The sequence below is a fragment of the Lissotriton vulgaris genome, chromosome 3_1 (genome assembly GCF_964263255.1).
Source record: "Lissotriton vulgaris chromosome 3_1, aLisVul1.2, whole genome shotgun sequence".
Lineage (NCBI taxonomy): Eukaryota > Metazoa > Chordata > Amphibia > Caudata > Salamandridae > Lissotriton > Lissotriton vulgaris.
The window spans coordinates 376,328,411-376,349,366 of record NC_141689.1 but is presented as its reverse complement, the minus strand read 5'-3'; the positions used below and the strand labels follow the sequence as shown (position 1 = coordinate 376,349,366).

General features: G+C 44.0%; 1 protein-coding gene across 2 annotated transcripts in view; it reads left to right on the top strand.

The window, feature by feature from the left end:
* Positions 1-20,956, top strand: part of TMEM267 (transmembrane protein 267) — a 67,583-nt gene that overhangs the window by 34,148 nt on the left and 12,479 nt on the right. The window lies entirely within an intron of this gene.

The window sequence follows — 20,956 nt, the reverse complement described above, 5'->3', positions numbered from 1 at the left end:
AGCACCAATATTGATGCAATACAGTTAAAAGAACACAGACATTGCTTTTAAACCCCACCTTCCAGTAATAAATCCAAACATCATGTATAAAGAACAGGCTACTCCACGGACCCAGCTATTTTCCCCTTACCCTCCGGTATTTCCTAGGACACCCCGTGCCTCATACATGGGTTTTTCTTGTGCTGCGCACCAATCCTCCTCCTTCGCCATTTCTCAGAACTTGGTGGTGTGGGAAGTTTCCAGGAGGCGGCTATGTCCCGTTTGGCCACAACTATGGCTGTGTTGTAAAGTAACTTCTCGTTCCTGGACCCGTCTAGTCCATCAGTAATCCCGAGAAGGGAGTGACGTGGGTCATGGGGAACCTTCTACCCCAGGTCAGCTTACTTTCGATCTCTCCCCAGAGCTGCGCCAGTCGGGGCATGCCCACACCATGTGGAAAAAGTCGTCCGGGTCCTGACCGCATCTCGTAGACGAGGCGGTTGGGGAGAAGCCGGCTCCTTTAAATAGATCTTAAACTCTCCAATGGAAGGAAACTCCTACCTGGTGCCCCAAGTTCCATTTTAGGCTCAAGTTAGCGTAGTGAGAATCTTAAATTTTGCAGGGGGGACTTCTCCATTCCTCCTAAACCCCCCGCACCCCAAGCTGAGAGATTTCCCCCAGAAATCTTAGTAGTAGAATTTTCTCTTGCCTTGACCATTGTTGAGGGCAAACATATTTGCCAGTGTAATATATCTGATTCTCAATTCAGCTTTATCCATGAGAATCCTTTCAGGGTTCTGCTGATTTTAGACTTGTGTAAACACCAAAAAATTGTTAATTAAAATGACCATCTAAAAGTCTTGGTGGAAAAAATACTCTGAAACGTTGATGGCAATGCCTTTGGCAAAGACTACATTGATCCTCCCTCAGAATATGTATCTGCTGATTGAGAAATATGTCTGACTGCAAAGATAAAATGTGCTGCGAGAATTTTTGTTGGAGGATTGAGTCCCTCATGTACAACGATCCTAAAGCAACATGGTAAGCCGGGGTAATAGTAATCACAAAAACATAATCATCCAAATCACCACCCCTTTATCCAGCTGGAGTAAGTCACTACCGTCCTCCCTCTTGTTCAAACTGTAAACATTACTCACTCATAGAAACAGATCTGAAGCCGTCACCATAAGAAAGGCAAGCAAAGTCCATGGGCCTCCCTGAGGCAGTGATCTATGATCACTTTTTATCATGGAAGCACACATTATCATTGCTTAACCTCTTTTTTAGGTATCTGTTTCCGGTTTAATCCTCCTTATTTTTCTAGTATTCATTTTTGATCCACAAGAGACAGGACAAGCAAAACCCCCCAAAATGGGTGCGATTTAGAAGGTTAGTGGGCTGTAAACTCCTAAAATGGGTGTGTTTTAGAAGTCTAATGAGCTATTTAAGACACAACCTTAATTTCAATAATGGTTAAAAAATATTTTGAAACAACTCAGACTCTTGTATAGCAAGGATGCTTTCAGACAGACCTACTGAGATGAATTTGAAAAATATACTCAACCAGACTAAGTTGTGACATCCTGATTATGGCTACATTTAATGGGCTGAAACTATGTGTACATCGTTAAAGATAATTTTGATGACTTGGTTGCTTGCAAGAATAATTCATGCTCAAATAAAAGATCACATTAGTTTTGGAGGTTTACCTTCACCAACTGTAACAAATGTGGGTGGTCAGAATGCTTGGATAGTTTTATATTTTTAACTTGTTTTTAAATCGAAAAACTTTTTCTCTATTGTGGGTTATATAATGGAGTGTATTTAATATAGCCTTAGAGCCCGACATAGCGGGAACTACCGGCCATTAGAGGCCCGCTCCAGCATTAAAAGCCCGAGCCGAAGGCGAGGTCATTTAACAAGGGAGCCGGCCTTTAATGGCCGGTAGAGCCCGCTACCTAGGGCTCAAAGGCTATTCAAACATTCCACCACTAGAGGGCAGAATGTTCTAATTTGAAAAACAAAGGCCTCACGGAGTCCGAGGAGGTTGAAATCCCCTCTGGTTCCGGGAGACCTTTGTTCACATAAACATCTATGAACAAACATTGGAATGTTGATGCTCCGGGCTTCTTCCAGCCATTAGAAGCCCGGAGCATTCCATTGTCTTCAACGGAGCACTCAACATTCCAATGTTCTAATAATTTTTATATAAATTTTTAGAAATAACTGTATAATATATTTTGATTAAACAGAAAAATGAAAATTTGATAGATAATACTGAATCTCTAGTCAGACCTTGGTTTGAATCTATATTGAATTAATATTATTTGGTATCATCTTCATTTTAAAATTGTTCTAAAGTACCTAGATATCCCAGCATATAATATGCCTGCCCTGTTTGAAAAGATGTGAATTAGGAGTCGTCTGGGATTGAATCAGCTACTCATGGCTTGCCCTTTGTTGAACAGTGACCTTTCTTCCACTGATTTCAGGGTTCAAGAGTGGTTGATGTCACTTCTGTTAATCCCAGCATTTTAGTGAATGAGCGTCTGTGATCAGCATTAGTTCCTCTGTCAGTGCTTGGCTGTGCAGGGACCCACTCACCAAATGAAGATCAACATGTTCATGTTAAGTGCTTACAATGGTAAGTCCATCCTGGTGTGGCTCCAACTCATTCTTTTTTTAATGAGAATGAAGTGGGGAAAACGGAAGCAACCTACCCTCACATCATGTGAGTATTCACTGTATGGTCCAACCCAAATGATATTGCCACCTTCCTTATAGGAATCCTTTTGAGCTTTACTGGACCCTGTAACAGCTCTCCGGAGGATAGCGGCAGATAGGCTCGGTTTGTGGGGGCCTTGTACCTCTATTGTGCTTTCTATGTCTCAAGGCGTAAGCCCTAAGTAGACCAATGAATTCACACATGGTTCCACAAAGGACATGCAGCCCCATCTGCCTAACCTCTGATAGCATCAGACTTTTCCGCTAGGCTCTGCCAGATTCTGCAGCACTGTCCTTATTTGGCCTCTGGTGGTCTTTCTGAGGTCGGACTCGGCTCCCACTAGTCACCCTGTGCTGCCCTAGGCATCATTCTATCATAGCACTTGGGGATGCTGCCATCCGTCAGTGTCCCGGAGGAACTGCAGCCTTTGCTTTCTACCTTTGGTGATCCTTCGTCATTGTACGGGCAGTCTGTGGTGCAGTGATTGCGCTGTTTGTACCCTTTACAGGCCAGCAGAATGTCTTCATCCACTTTTGGTCAGTGCTGGGTGCAAAACTATGTTCCCTAAGCACATCCCATTACGGGAGCGCTCTCTCCCTAGAACATTCCTTCTTGAGATGGCACCGAGTAAGCAAAACCCAAGCAGGGGCACAAGAGATACTGTTTTGAGGGTGAAGCGCCTCCACTGAACAGTGGTCTGTGCTCTCCACCACCCGAGGCACAACCGCCTTTCGGCCCCTCTTTGGAGCTGGATGGGGGGTGTTTACCCCCAGTCTTCCTCTCATGGGGGCGATAGGGTGGTCAGAAATCCCACTAGACTAATAACTTTCCTTCATGCCACTTCTCTAGGTTTTTGGCCCTTCTAGGAAGGGGAGACTGTCAGTAAATACCCCCTATCTGCCCCTCCCCCAGGGCCAAAAGACTATTAGGCCTGCGGTCCCTCTCACTCCCGGACATATGCCCAGGAGAGCCACTCCCCTCCCCTCCCCCGCCCCCCAAACAGTAAATAAAACAATTCCCTGGCCGTCTAGTGGGCTGTCTGTCCCCGTTAGAGGCAGACTGGGGGTAAACTGCTTTGTGAACCAAACCTTGTACATCAAGGTTATTGACCTTTTCCTCAAAAAAATGGATCACAATGCGTAATTCAACTCCCTGTATATTTGAGTAACGCCTCACTGAGACAACTGCTTACCCGAGATACTGAATTAAGCAAGTTGATGTATTTTGCTTCACCTGAATGCATTACAGAATTTTGATAACACAACCACTCAGGAAGTTATTACAAGAGCTGCCGCAGGAGTACAACACGTGTTGCATTTGAAGCCATCCGCACACCTCTTCTTTACTAAACCTTTATGGTCATTCTGTGATAAAAGATGAAACTAGATTGTACTACAAAATACACACAAGTGGCACATATATTAGTAGGGAATTTGTTCTTTGAGACTGGTGCATTGTATCCAGAGATGCAGCGTGTAATACACATCCCTTCCTCCTAAGAAGCATAGCAGAACTAAATCCTAATGTCCCTTTTAGCAAAGAGGATTCAGATTAGGTAAACTATGCCCTGTTTTTAAGTAATAAAATAAAGAGAATGAGGCAAGAAATCTACTGCTTTTTCCACATTCATTAAATACTAAGCATTGAACATAGCGGGGAAATGAACAAAAGCGCTCTGGTGATGTCAATTTGATGTTAAAAGACTGGTTTGTTAATAAAAGTTACCTAGCAAAACCCACCCTTTCTTTTTAGAGGCTACCTTCGACCTTATCTTATTTTTACCTGCGAAAACCGCACATTGCGCTGCACTTAGCATCATATCACATGATGCAGCAGCTAGAATGAAAACCACCTGTTGAAATTTGAAGCATGCGAAAGAGGAGAAACAGTCAATCAATCAATCAATTAAAGCATTTATATAGCGCACTACTCACCCGGAGGGTCTCCAGGCGCTGGGGGGGGGGGGTCCGCTACTGCTCGAACAACCAGGTCTTGAGCTGCTTCCTGAAGGCGAGGTGGTCCTGGGTCAGGCGGAGGTGGGTCGGGAGGGAGTTCCAGGTCTTGGCGGCGAGGTAGGAGAAGGACCTTCTCCCTGTGGTGCCTCTTCGGATGCGGGGGACGGCGGCGAGGCCGTGGCCGGTCGATCGAAGCTGGCGTTTGGGAGCGTAGAAGTTGAGGCTGTTGTTGAGGTATCCTGGGCCTTGGTTGTGTAGGGCTTTGTGTGCGTGGGTGAGGAGACGGAAGGTGATTCTCTTGTTGACCGGGAGCCAGTGTAGGTCTCTCAGGTGTCTGGAGATGTGGTTGCGACGGGGGATGTCCAGGATGAGTCGTGCTGAGGCGTTCTGGATCCGCTGGAGTCTCTTCTGGAGTTTGGCGGTGGTTCCGGCGTAGAGGGAGTTGCCGTAGTCCAGACGGCTGGTGATGAGGGCCTGGGTGACCGTCTTCCTTGTCTCGGTGGGGATCCACCGGAAGATCTTACGTAGCAAGCGCAGGATGTTGAAGCACGACGAAGAGACGGCGTTGACTTGTCTGGTCATGGTGAGGATGAAGCCCAGGTTGCGTGCGTGGTCTGTTGGTTTGGGTGCACTGCCTAGGGCGGGGGGCCACCAGGAGTCGTCCCAGGCGGAGGGTGAAGATCCCAGGATGAGGACTTCCGTCTTGTCCGAGTTCAGTTTCAGGCGGCTGTTCTTCATCCATTCGGCTACCTCTTTCATCCCTTCGTGAAGGTTGGCTCTGGCGGTGGCGGGGTCGTTGGTGAGGGAGAGGATCAGCTGGGTGTCGTCGGCATAGGAGAGGATGTTGAGGTTGTGCTGGCGTGCGATGGCTGCGAGGGGGCTCATGTAAACGTTGAAGAGGGTTGGCTGAGCGAGGAGCCTTGAGGAACGCCGCAGATGACTTCGGTGGCTTCTGATCTGAACGGGGGGAGGCGGACTCTGTGTCCTTCCGGCGAGGAAGGAGATGATCCACTCCAGTGCCTTCTCCTGGATTCCGACGTTGCTGAGGCGCTGCACTAGGGTACGGTGGCAGACAGTGTCGAAGGCAGTGGAGAGGTCTAGGAGGATGAGGGCACAGTAGTAAAAGGACACCGGTCCTGTGTGTAAGATTTGTTCAGGACTGGAAGTATATAAAAATACTCACAACATCTGTGCTAAATTAACGGTTCTGTACATACAGCAGAAGATCAAAAGAGAGTGGGGGTTGGGCTATGGACTGGAGGTATACACATTCCACCCGTTGGTGGGTAAGGGGGAATGAGAAGACACTTACCGCATAGAAAGACCAATGGGCACTCCAGCAGTCTAGACCTTGTATGGGGTATTTAAGAGGGGTTGGGCTTAAACAGGATAAAGGGCAATGAGGAGCGTGAAGTGGGTGAGACAGAAGAGAGGGTGGGGGCGAATGGGCCTTGAGGGACAGGAGGAGAGGACACAAGAAATGCAGTGAGTGTGAAGCAGCTGGGGGTGATAAAGGAGACAGTACAGTGGAAGTAGAGAGGGGAAGCAGGGGAGAAAGAGTGGTGGGTGAGAAGCAGCGGGGTGGGGTAAAGGGTGGCAGCCTGAGATAGCATAAGCTGAGATTAACATGCATTTCTGTTCATTGGGGAAAATAATCCCCTTCATGAGACACAATCTGGATTTAGGCCACATTTTAGGACGGAATCTGCCCTGCTAGGCGCAGGGCAGGGCCTCTTAGTCACTGCGAAGAGTGGCTGATATTGGGAAAACGGCTGCTCTTGTCATGCTGGACCTAAGTGCAGCATTTGACACGGTCTCACATGCTGTACTACTGGATTGGTTGTGGGCACAAGGCATAAGGGGACGAGCTCTCGATTGGCTTGTGGATTTTCTTCACAATCGCTCTTTTCAGGTTTTTCAACAGCCTTATACCTCGTATATCATGCCTTTGCAGCAGGGAGTGCCACAGGGCTCGGCCTTGAGTCCTAATCTTTTTAACCTGTAAATCCAACCCATCACGAAATAGTAGAACGCCACGATGTGAAACTGGTGTCATGTGCTGACAATACTCAGTTTATTATCACGCTGGAGCAGGAGGATGGCAGGGCAGCAGCAAACTGTATCTCCTGTTTGGTTCATCTCAAGGCCTGGATGCAGGCTTGCTGTCTGAAGTTAAACTCGTACAAAACCGAGATGATGGTGATGGGGAGGCAGCCTTCTATCTGGTCTGCGTATGGTGGCCTGATGTTCTGGTCCTTTACCAATACCCAAACCTAAAGTGAAAAATCTTGGCATCGTTTTTGATGAACAGTTGATTTTCGGTAGCCAGATCAAATCAACAGTAGGCACCTGTTTTGGGGTACTGAGGTTGCTGAGCAAGATCTTAGGGCTCATACCCAATTCAGAAACAACAAAATGGTAATCGAGGCCCTTTTGGTGTCTAGGCTTGATTATTGTAATGTCCTATACTTGGGGGTCTCTAAAGTTGATTGGGAATGCTCCAAAGAATACAGAATGCTGCAGCTTGGATGCTATTACATATTCCAAAATGGTATTACGCCAGGTCTTGCTGCACTGCATTGGCTCCCTGTTCAGCACAGAGTCGTCTTCAAAGCTCTCTGCTTCATGCACATGATATTGAATCAGAGGGGCCCTAGTTACCTCTTCCCTCTGATTCAACTATATATCCCTCCCAGACATCTGAAGTCTAGTGAAGCAGCTCTATCAGCGATCCCCCGGGTGAGCAGAGCGCATCTAGAAGGAGGATCTTTCAGGTTGCGGGCTGCAAAGCTGTGGAATTCCATGCCACTGAACCGGAGACTTGAATCTTCAGAGACTAGAGTTGTAAGAATCTTATGACTTGGCTCTTCAACAAGACTCAGTTGACTTAGGTGCCCTTGCCTGTTTCCGATTGACTGATTTTGTTGCGTGCTTATCTAGGTTCCTGATCGATACTGTGACCTTATGCCCCTATTCGGCTATAAATCCCTTTTCCCTATATTGGCATAACCGTTCAAGTACGATTTTCTGAAAAGTCATCTCTGGCCTCACACGAACAGAGCCACATTCCAGCATGACTCTCTGCTACTTCCTTTGCGACCAATTAGTGCAATGACAGAGCAGCAGTCACTATCTGATATTCCTAGATAACACTCCGAGTTCTTCAACAAGATAAAAACTTAGCAAACCTGGAAATCCCCGCTTGCTATGTTTTGATTAGTAATGGAACTCTAATGAGCAACTGATAACTGTCACTTCCTAGTGACATCTTTAATTGACGTCTTATGTCCAGCAAACTTGCGTCAAACCCGGCACCTGTCAGGTATAAATATTACCAACGTTGCCTTAAGCAATGTGAGCTGCAAGCTACTGTTGCTGATGCTGGCTGCCTGCATGACCCTGTGTTGTTAAAAACTAGCACTCTGTCGCTGCAGCCTGCTATCCTGTGGTGGTGAAGCTGCTGATTACCATTATCGCCGCTACAGCGCGAACTATGGTGCAGTACGCTTAAGGAGCTGAACAGCCGTCCTCTGCGAAGACATCCAGCCGATTCCAGCTGCCCGCGGATGCTGTCACCCCTCCTTCCTCGACGCGCTGAAGAGAAGCCGCTGCCTTTCTCGTGCAGAGAAATCCAGTCCCGGCGCTTCCTGTTTACCCTCGCGGGTGACTGGGATATCGAGAGAGACCCCTGAAGGAGATACCAATCCTCCATCATTCTATTCAGAGGTATGGTGTTGACTAAACCCTTAGACGAGAATTCTTGTAACAAACCTTGGCAAAACCAACTTAACTTAAAGCTACTTACTTACTCCCCTTTTCACGTGTTAGGCTTAGGTCAGGCACACTGGGGTAGGCTTAGTTAGAAGCACCAGTTGAGTATGTTAGCCTAATGTATATATGACTGCATATATGTTTTATTACTTTTAAACCATTGTATGGCTAAGAAACCATATCAATGCTTTTACAGTTCTATTTCGCAATACTTATCTTACTGTACGTACTTTTTATAATAACAGTTATTGCAATTGTGGCAATACATTTCTCTTGTACGAGAAGAAAGACTGTTCAATAAATGTTAACCCTTTATTGATACACGCCCGTCTCTCTATTCTCTACATACTGTGAAAGTAAACTGCACTAGACTGACTGAGTGAAATCTGTGTCTATTGTTTCACACGACCCTAGAGATTGACTCTTGATCTGAGGAGCAAAGTTGTCATGTTGCACGGTTGTTGGAAAACTGAATCCCTTCTTGTCTGTGCCAAGGAAGCTGATCACTTCCTATGCAGAGAAGAAAGTTTCCAGTGACCTCTGAGCTAGTTGGTAACACAACCCAATTAAGTTTAGCATAGTCAGTGGAGGCCTGGAATATAAGCAGTTCCATGTCGATACTACTGTTTATGTTATTCCAATGCGCAGGGCCTAGTGGGAAACTAGGAACTACACTACAATTTCTGCCTAGCATTTATGCCTAGCGCAGGGACACTCTTTGGAGTAACCAGGCGCTCTATAAATAAATAATAAACAGTGGGGAACGGCACCCTGCCCACTGGTCCCCCTGTACCAACTACTAAATTGCAGGGAGCTGTTTGGTGGAAAGTGGAGGGGCTGTTTATGTTATTCCAATGCGCAGGGCCTAGTGGGAAACTAGGAACTACACTACATGGCGCCCTAACGTTTGGTAAGGCGATAAACTAACGCAAGACTTGTAGAGTAACTCAGTCGTGCATATTTCACACCCCTTTCTCCCGTTTATACTCCAATAGACGTCTGGAGTGGGTGAAAGGTTAAAATCCGCCCGACCTTAGTAGGAAGAGATTCCTATGTAAAGCTCTGGTTTATTCAACGTTGAAGGATACAGTGTTCCAAAATATTGTGCACCTAATCTTTGTCTCCTTGGAGACCTACTCTGCAAAACCTGCATTTATACAATGTCAGTAGAAAATAACGGAACTACTGGGGGCGCAGCAGATGCGACTCAGCAAGGTCCTGAATACACAGACCCGGGTGCTATTATCATCCCGGTCCAGTTAAGAAGATCTATAACTTTAAAACTTATAGAAAACGGACTGACACCTCAAGGTGGTACAGTAATTTTCGTGATAGAGGCTCACGAGTATCGGCAGACAGAGGTATTCTATTCATGGATAAACTTTCCAGCGGTAAACGCTATAACACAAGAGTTTCACTATTACAAAATAGAGAAACCTCCGGAAGAGTACGCTCCTTTCGAGGAGATTGAAATTCCACTTAAATTTTCAAGAGCACCTGCTCTGGTTTAATGGCGCCCTAAAACACAATGATCACATTACTAGGCTCGGTCCACTAGGTAGACCAGGAGCCACGTGGCCGGTTCTAGCCAGCTACACACCACATCCTGACATTGCAAAAATGTCTAAGGAAGAGCTGTTAGCACAGCTAAACACATTAATAAAAATACATAGGCAATTAGTCCAATATGTAATGCGGACTGCAACAGTCCAGCCAGCTGTTAATACACCACAGCTGACCCCTCATCAGGGGAACACAAATAAAATTACACCACAGAACATACAGTCATGTCTTGGTAAAACACCCGTAAAACGGGAACAAATTCCTTTCTGGTTAGCCCAGAAAATCACTCAAATAGAGGCAGTATTTCCTGATACTACCCCTATTGAGAAACACAGAATCTTGACCATCTGCCTTCCTATGGGAATCGCACCACACGTGGAGGACTGCGACACTTGGGGTACAGTCTTTGCTTCCATTTACACAAAAACACACGGTGTTCCGTCTATGGCGGTAATACCAGAAGTGCTAAAACAGATTCAAAATGAATTCGGTCCAGAGCCCGCTTTAAATCTAGGTATGAAATTACTGAAAGATTTCAAGCAGGTCACGGCTATATTATTAGCCAACATTAGAGGAGAAGCAGCATCTGTGGCGATCCGCCAGAAGTTGAGGGAAACAGATATAAAAGATCCTGTTGAACTTGCCAAAATCATAGAAAAATGCTATGAAGAATTAGGTAGAGACAGCTTGGGTGGAAAACCAGTTAAGCCCCAACTGCTCGAAAATCCTGAAAAATTATTTATTAAAAATAATTCAAACACTCCTAAAAAGAGCTGGGATGGAAATAAACAATCCACTCCCAAGGAAAAAGTTTTCCAGTCCAGAGGAAGGTCTCCTCGACGGAGGGAAAGAACTCCGACTCGAGAACGCCAGTCTCCCCAGCGGGAGCCCTCTGAGAAAAGATATAACCTTAGAAATAGGGATAATCTAAAAAAACCTGATAGATATCAAAGTATTGATACACGTCCCTCTTGATCTCTTCCACAGAATTCGGAAAGAAGAGGACGGTCAGACCCAGGAGAGCACACCAAGTCCAAAGACAAGGAACCTGCTCAAAATAAGAAATCTCAATTTCAGAAAAAGAAGGTAGCCAGTATTAGAGTAATCAACCATGCCGAGAATACTGAGGACACAGTTGAAAAACGGGGAGTGGGCATTGACAATGTTGGACAGTGCAGCAGAAATCAGTATAGCGCGCAAGATCTTGATGAGTCATCTGGAGACAGTGGACACGAATGAATACATTCAGGTTGAAACTGCCGACGCCAGACTTAGCGAGCCCCATAAAATATACGAAATAACATTGCGTATGGAGGGTGATAAGACTAGGAAAATTAAGGGTCTATTTTGGGATAAGCTCTCAAAAGGCTATGATATTCTGTTAGCTGAAAAAGATTGGCCCCCGGAGTTTGTCAGGGAGTGCCCTCGTGGCGAAGAAGTGATTATGCCTGCCTTCTCGAATCACATACGGATTCACAAAAAATACACATATGCAAGGAAATGGGCAGTAGCCCAGGCACCTGCATTGTATAAAAATCATGTAGGATGGGATGAGGATTCACCGCCTCACAAAATCCAACTAAAAAGTGAACCAACTGCCCAACGGCAGTATCCCATAAAGCAAGAAGCTAAAAAACAGGTCAGGGAGATCTTAGATCAACTTGAGTACCAGGGGGTGATTGAAACATGCACCTCTCAAATGAACAATCCTTTGTTTCCTGTCTCCAAGCCAGACAATTCATATCGTCTAGTTTTGGACTACAGACACCTTAATACATGTCGCAAAACTTTTGCAGTACAAAACTCGCATAGTGCAGCCCTAATGAATAACATAGTTAGGAAAAAATACAAAACGACATTAGACATATCTAATGGTTTCTTTTGTCAAAACATTGCACCAGAAAGCAGATATTTGACCGCTTTCTCCGCATTTGGGTCACAGAAAAAATTCTGTCGACTCCCACAGGGGTTCAAGAACAGCCCAGGACTATTCTCAGCTAGGGTAACAGAGTTACTACAAATATATGATGATGAAGCATTATCTTACGTAGATGATATTTATCTCACAGACGACGACTTGGATACTCACTTGAAAAGAGTGAACACCATTATACTTGGGTTCGCAGCAGAGGGTTACAAATTCAACTTTAAAAAGTCCCGAATTGCCCATCTGACAGTACTATTTTTAGGGTACGAATTATCAAGTGAAGGGAAAAGCCTAGCGGACAACTTCTTAGAGAAGTGCGCTGTACTCCAAGCTCCAAAAACGCTGAAGAATTTACAATCCATACTAGGTTTTTTGAATTTCGGAAGAACTTACATACTAAATTACGCAGAGAGGGTTAAACCTCTCTACGAACTAATAAAACCTGATTTAAAACAAATCAATTGGACTCAAAAACACACAGAAATTTTGAGATCACTGCAAACAGACATGTTAGCAAAAACAAAATTAGATACACGTGACAACACGATCGATCTTGTAATCCGAGTCATCCCAGGAAGATGCGGATTCACGTACCTGACCTCTAATGAGGGAGAAAAGGTACCTATTTCAATTAAATCTCACTTGTACACACAAGCAGAAAAAACATTCAGTCACACAGAAAGAACTGTGAACGCAGTGCAAATCGCATTAGCAAATGAACGAGAACTAGCACACGGCAAAAGGATTAATATCCTCACAGCGGAATCCGCCTTCGAAGCGCTATTCAGCCCAGTAAACCTGCCTACAGTGTCACTGGACCCGAAATGGATACAGTGCATAGATTCTCTAGGAGCGTAAGACGTGAAATACTATTTTGCTCCGCAAATTTGAAGAACTGAATGATTTAAAATATGAAGAAGAATATCCTCTGCCAATCGAAATCCTGCCTCTCCCACAATACGCCTGTATAATCTATACAGATAGCTTTGTACAGCATTTCAACGTAGAGAGAAAATCCTACGATGCAGCATGTGCGATCATTAAAGGTCGTTGGCTGTGCGGTAAATTCAGACCGAAAGTAACAAAAACTGAATCTGTAAGAAACTGTTCGGTTCAAAGAACTGAAATCAGATCTTTAAAGATGGCGCTAGAAAATGCAGAACGTGAATTCCCGACACTTATAGTGCGCGATTCTCATTTTTGCGTCAACTCTTACAACAATAAACTGCAGAGTTGGATCGAAAACGACTACAAAGATGACACAGGTGCCACAATAAAGCATAAATTGCTCTGGAACGAGGTAGCTCTTTTACACAAAGAACTACAAAAGACTCACGTGATTCACGCACAGAGTCTTCAGCGTGATGGCGTTCACGTTGCAGGGAATTCATTGGCTAATACAGCCATAGCGGAAGCAACTAAACCAGCTTCCGTAGCCACAAAAAAGCGTACAGATAGGTACATAGACGGGGAAACCATGCTGGCAGTAAAAACGACCGTAAAAGGCGACTGTGCAGCACTACCCGTAAACTATCCACTCAATTATGCATACATAATCGATGCAAACTCCGTTCCTTTTGCTCGAATCCCTGGAGTGGGGGACAGAGTAATTCCAAACAGGAGCAGGAGGGGCTTCCTCTTACTGGAAGCACACATGGGATTGGGTCTGAGACACCGAACAATCAAAGCCTCTCTGAAAGAATTGCAATCAGAGTACTGGTGGCCGGACATGAGTGAAGGAATTCATGACTTCGCAAAAAACTGTCCAGACTGCAACAGAGATCGCAGTGATGAACCGGCAAGTATAGTTTCAGAAATCCTGATAGACTGCATAACGCGGTCTATCTGCGCAATCAAAGAAGAGAAGCGCGTCCCAGTGTACACCATTAAGACGAAAAGCACTTAAAAAATGAGGCCTCCAGCGCTCGGCTGACGCTAGAACGGTTATAAAGATTTGCGAGTCAATATCGGCATATACGCAATTACCACGTTCCATTCTGGCCAGGGTCCTGCTTTCAGCTCTCGGGCTTATAGGAGGGCCATGGCAAGCATGGGAATTGGGTTGCGGTATTCTTGTCCGTCATACCCCGGAAGGGAATAGTGTGGTAGAAAGAAAAAACCGTGACATAAAGCAATCTATAACAGCGAAGGTATTAGGTTCAGGCGCTGGGTGGGTCAAACATTTAATAAGTGTCCAGACTAGTCTTAACAACATGCCAAGAAATTCTCTAAAAGGTTTCAGCCCATACGAACTATTGTTCGGAATTAGAATGAGCGTTCAGGACCTCGATAGTCAGATGTCAGTGGTACAAGAAGAAAAAACGCAGTATGATGTAAAAGACCGTTTGGCTGTTTTACAGGAACTGAATGAAACAAGAAAATCATTAAGCAACATAAAGTTAAAGCAACAGCCAAGTACCACTGACCAGGCACCACCCGCAACAGCCCCAGCAAGGCCTGTCTGGATTCCAAAGATTGGGGATCTAGTCAGAGAAAAGATCGCGGTGAAGAAGGAATTTGGGCCTTCTTACAGAAAAGCAGTACCTGTCTTAGCAGTCACCGGAACAAGATCAGTTGTGCTACCTCCCCTTGCTGGTAAAAAGGAGAACAGAGTTGTGTCTATCGATCTGGTAAAACCACAAGCATGTGGCCTATAATCAACAGTAGGCCCAGTGGACTCCCAAGAAACAACAGAATACCCAAACTTGCAACAATCCAAGAGGTTCAAACTGAAAGACTCATCACATTCGATCAGCCTGCAGTGCACAATGAAGGACTATGCAATAATGCCATGGAACTCGTGCCTCTTGAAACACAGATTGAAACAGTTCGTCAAGAAACAACACCAGTCTACAATGATGTGGCATCAGAAAGTGCTACCGAGAGACAGATTGAAAGAACAATCCCATCAATTGACAGAACTGCCTCTGGTTATTTCATCAACTTCGACAACTTCTCTGAAGATTTAAATGACCCCGAAGTGATGCCAGAAACAAAAAAGTCTTTTAAAGAAAAAGCAACAGAACTCTTTAATCAACTGAAGGAAATCTACCTAATTTCCCCTTGGCTAGAGTTCTGGTTCGGTCTAGGTGTATTTTTCCTCCTGCTTTGGCTCATCATGATACTGTGTTTGGGAAAATTCATTGAAGGAAAATATATTACAATGGACACAGCAAGTCAGAACATCAACCTAGTCCTGAAACCACACAGATCATCCCACGTGAAGAAAAGAGAACTGTCAACTGTAAATGTCACAGCAATTCCAATACCTGGTGGGGTAGTATGGGAGAAAACAGACTATGAGATCTATGGTCCGGTCGAAATCCTGAAGTATCCTCATCAACTAAAGGTTTCCTTAAGTGACTTTGTGACACCAAGTACATTCTCTGATGATTGGGACTTTAACAGTATTAATGACATGATGTCTGATTTAGTAATGTCAGCTAGATTCACAGATCATGATTATTTACAAGGTTCATCTAGTTATGAGCAGTTATTCTGTTACACCCACTATGGGGATCATTACTTGCATAAATCTGCACAGCCTAGAAATGTTTTTATGTATAATCAATGGGAACATTGTTCTACTCCACCTAAAAGCAGTTCTAAAGCATTTTTTGAGAAATTCAAATACTTCTCAGGGTTTAACACCAGTGATGCAGAAACGTTTTATTACAAACTGTTAGATAAAACAGGAATGAAAACAATGCTGACAAATTCTAAATTGATATATTCAGAAGCATTTTATGACAAAATGATGACATTTGGTTTTGATTATTGGAAAAATAATATTGAAACGAAAACAATTTGGGGTACAAAAGATTGGCAGGTGCAAGGCATAGAAGCACTATTTAGAACCTGCATGATACCTGAACAAATGTTGTTTTTAAATGACACAATACACCAAACATCTTGTCTTGGCCTAGCTAAGATCAAAGATCTTAAAACACCGTCTATACCGAAGCCAATACCTGAAAATGCAACCGCAGATATTGAGTTAGACGTGTCACAAATTTTAAATTTCAACAGAACACATCCTGATTGGAAAAAGTGGTTAATCTGGCCTACAGACACAAATAGCTGTCAAGATAGATTCCTGAATAAAACACAGGGTTTAAAAATGACCAGATTAGACTCAAGATATTCCCAGAGACAACATCCAGGGATTATAACAACATACAGTGTAGGGAAACTCTGCCTTGAATGGCTAACTTCGTCCACACTGGCTGAAATTAAGCAACACTTGTCTTTGCTAAAAGATGGTGCTGATTTGCGCGATTTCATTCTTGGACCACGCAAACAGCGTCAAAAGCGTTTCATAGCGACCAGTATCTATGCTGCTTACAACGAGGCTTGGAAAGTAAAGCAAATTGAAACTGCTGAAAAAATACGAGACATTGATCGTATTAATTTGGAGAAATCACTTTCTGTGGTAGACAATGGGTTAATGACTCTGTCTTCCAGAATATATTCTTTGGACAATATTGTATCCTCTGCCTTTGATGTGATAGACCGAGATTTGCTAATGTTACAACATGGCCAATCTCAATTACGCTGGACGCTGCAAAATCTTCGTTCAGGCTATGTGCCTTGGCGTTTAATCAACACAACGTCATTATTTTCCAGTTTTAACCTTACTGATAAACAGATCAGTTTGGCACAGAAAGGAGCAGACTATACAATCCTGAGCATCGAAAAACTCGAGAGATTATCATTGACAATGTCAGAGAGTCCTGTCATTGAATGGATAATACACGGAATTATCACAATTCCGATAACAACTTTCCGATTTCATAAATGCCTTGAGTACATACCTGCTGGCCAATATGAACAATTGGGTAAAGGATATGTTAAATCTATATGGAAATTACCATACACTCATTCTTGCTATAGTGACAGCGACAAAAATGTATTTCTTAGTGGTGACAACTGTAAACGCTCACTAAGCGGTATACTTTTGTGTCAGGGTATTAATTTACACGGAGCATGTGATGGAAATTCAAACAACCTTTCATGCCACCAGCTAGTCACACCTGCAACTCAGATAGAGCCCTTCTTTATGCAACTCGCAAACGGGAGTTACATTCTTAGAACGGATCACAGGTGTTGTGGCCTCGCGCCAGGGAAAAGTTATCTAGTACAAGTTACGTCCATGGTCAAATGTTGTATGCAAGCATTGTTCCCGAGCGGGCCTCCAGACATAGTGACTCCCCTCTGGCCTCGTCTGAATCTCTATCCTATATGAATTGATACATTAACCAAAATGAAATCTGTGCTTTTACAGACAACAGTGCCTATAACGTCATCTAAAGAGACGTATGATCTTCTAGTCGCAAGGACGGCTACTGAAGTCCATGACCTTTTATCAACAAATTGCCCCGTGCATTTCGTAGAAATGTTCAGCCAACTCCTTAAACATGTCTAGTGCAACAAGCATCCCAGGCATATTTAAGACAGTCTTTACGGGACTGCTAACACCCTTCCAGGCAATTTTGGGAATCTTTCCTAATTTTGTGCACTCCATTTTTGGCGGCATACCACTATTTTTGGGACTCGTTGCAGGGATTCTATTTTTGACCATCCTGCTACGTTATGGCAAGCCTCGGCTCAGACATAGCTCCCATGGGAATGGAAGAGACAATCCTAGCAATGCGCTACAGGGACAGGATAACTAACGTCCTCGGATTGGCCAGGCTGAGAGATCTAAACATGACCTGGTTCCTTTCATTCAGACCGATATGGCAAAATTGCATTTTACCTGTGCTACGGTGTATGCTTTGCGGCGATGAATGCGTGTTGGACATCTGTCTTTCACTTCCATCAGCAGTACCAATGGACGTCGATACTTTGCTCAGTCCAATAACGGCTCACGCATTGTGTTGTCCCCAGCGGCTACCAATCCTGATGACGGCATTCGTGGAGACTCCTGTACTACAGCCAAGTGGTAACAGTGGAGCGAGTGACAAAAGCAACATCATCCAGGTACAACGTTCTGTGAGCATTGCTGGTCCTGCCTTCGATGACAGCAATCATTCTCACACCTGCCAAGTTACAGCGCTATCTAATTTGGTTGAACTATCACCTCAATTTGTAGACCAATTCTTTGCGAGCCTGTCTGATACGATGTTCTCACCCATAGAGAAACAATAACTTTTTGAAAAGCTTTCCGACACACAGCGTTCCCATGAACTCTGAATTCGGCCTTCAGTTTTGATCAACAAAGACTGCAATAAGCTTTGGAACTCTATGTTTCCCCGTTCAAGCATTAAAAATTTGTTTTTTGAATTGGACATTTTTAATAATTCACCTTTTTTTGGCACGAACAATTCTTTGCTTAACGTAAAAACTATTATAGAGAACAGAAGCTTCACACTTCTATTTCTATAACACATCTAGAGACATAACATCAGAACACCAGCCTCTAGCACACATGTTATTACAATGCATTTTTATGTGATGATTTATCTCGCATTTCTTGTGTCAGAGATACTTCATGTGTAATTCTTTTTGCATAATCGTTCATTGATTTCATATGCAATACTTTTTGAATGATTACTATGCTTTAAAAAACGTACAGTACCTAAATTGCATGTATTACAAGTACGCCTATTTCGAATGCATTTATGTATTTTGGGGTGGGCAATGTTACACATGCATCTTATTGCTTAGTTTTAGTAATTTTGATGGACATGAAAACGTGGAGTGGGTGTTGCGTGCTTATCTAGGTTCCTGATCGATACTGTGACCTTATGCCCCTATTCGGCTATAAATCCCTTTTCCCTATATTGGCATAACCGTTCAAGTACGATTTTCTGAAAAGTCCTCTCTGGCCTCACACGAACAGAGCCACATTTCAGCATGACTCTCTGCTACTTCCTTTGCGACCAATTAGTGCAATGACAGAGCAGCAGTCACTATCTGATATTCCTAGATAACACTCCGAGTTCTTCAACAAGATAAAAACTTAGCAAACCTGGAAATCCCCGCTTGCTATGTTTTGATTAGTAATGGAACTCTAATGAGCAACTGATAACTGTCACTTCCTAGTGACATCTTTAATTGACGTCTTATGTGCAGCAAACTTGCGTCAAACCCGGCACCTGTCAGGTATAAATATTACCAACGTTGCCTTAAGCAATGTGAGCTGCAAGCTACTGTTGCTGATGCTGGCTGCCTGCATGACCCTGTGTTGGTAAAAACTAGCACTCTGTCGCTGCAGCCTGCTATCCTGTGGTGGTGAAGCTGCTGATTACCATTATCGCCGCTACAGCGCGAACTATGGTGCAGTACGCTTAAGGAGCTGAACAGCCGTCCTCTGCGAAGACATCCAGCCGATTCCAGCTGCCCGCGGACGCTGTCACCCCTCCTTCCTCGACGCGCTGAAGAGAAGCCGCTGCCTTTCTCGTGCAGAGAAATCCAGTCCCGGCGCTTCCGGTTTACCCTCGCGGGTGACTGGGATATCGAGAGAGACCCCTGAAGGAGATACCAATCCTCCATCATTCTATTCAGAGGTATGGTGTTGACTAAACCCTTAGACGAGAATTCTTGAAACAAACCTTGGCAAAACCAACTTAACTTAAAGCTACTTACTTACTCCCCTTTTCACGTGTTAGGCTTAGGTCAGGCACACTGGGGTAGGCTTAGTTAGAAGCACCAGTTGAGTATGTTAGCCTAATGTATATATGACTGTATATATGTTTTATTACTTTTAAACCATTGTATGGCTAAGAAACCATATCAATGCTTTTACAGTTCTATTTCGCAATACTTATCTTACTGTACGTACTTTTTATAATAACAGTTATTGCAATTGTGGCAATACATTTCTCTTGTACGAGAAGAAAGACTGTTCAATAAATGTTAACCCTTTATTGATACACGCCCGTCTCTCTATTCTCTACATACTGTGAAAGTAAACTGCACTAGACTGACTGAGTGAAATCTGTGTCTATTGTTTCACACGACCCTAGAGATTGACTCTTGATCTGAGGAGCAAAGTTGTCATGTTGCACGGTTGTTGGAAAACTGAATCCCTTCTTGTCTGTGCCAAGGAAGCTGATCACTTCCTATGCAGAGAAGAAAGTTTCCAGTGACCTCTGAGCTAGTTGGTAACACAACCCAATTAAGTTTAGCATAGTCAGTGGAGGCCTGGAATATAAGCAGTTCCATGTCGATACTACTGTTTATGTTATTCCAATGCGCAGGGCCTAGTGGGAAACTAGGAACTACACTACAATTTCTGCCTAGCATTTATGCCTAGCGCAGGGACACTCTTTGGAGTAACCAGGCGCTCTATAAATAAATAATAAACAGTGGGGAACGGCACCCTGCCCACTGGTCCCCCTGTACCAACTACTAAATTGCAGGGAGCTGTTTGGTGGAAAGTGGAGGGGCGGCGGGCGTAAACATTTTACCTACTCCTGCTGTATGGTTTAGATCGGCAGTATCAAATTTAATTTCATAACATGTTGAAACTTCTTTCTGTTGAAAAACACCACGAGCCAGGCATCGCAGCAGTTTTTAAGAATAAGCGAGCCACGTTCTGTTACAAATGCAGTTAAACACAGAGAAAATGTAAACACACTGAGAAGACTTATACTTTAAGTCCTTTGAAAATACACTACACAGAAACCGCACAAAATTCCTACAATGACAGCCACTGGGACATTTATAAAAATTCTCATGGTAGGAAAAATGCAATGCATGGAAACATACATATTAACCCCTTTTGGCGTTGCATGTTACATATTTACAAATGTCTATCTGCCATCATGTCAAATGGAAGACCTCCACGAACACTGGTAGCTGCTTCTCAAGTTCCTGTCCACCAGTAACCTGAAGATGCCTTGCCATGTTTACAACTAAGTAGCATGCTTTCTGCCAGCACAGCTGAGCAATCCATTCAAATCAACAGAAAAAGGGAAGTTCAGGGGAATTTTGAGTTTATTCAGCTTCCATTTGCGAGCTTTTCAATCTTCGAGTGAACAACAGTGTCCAGTTGTACACAAACCTCTTGTACTACTTATCATGAACTGC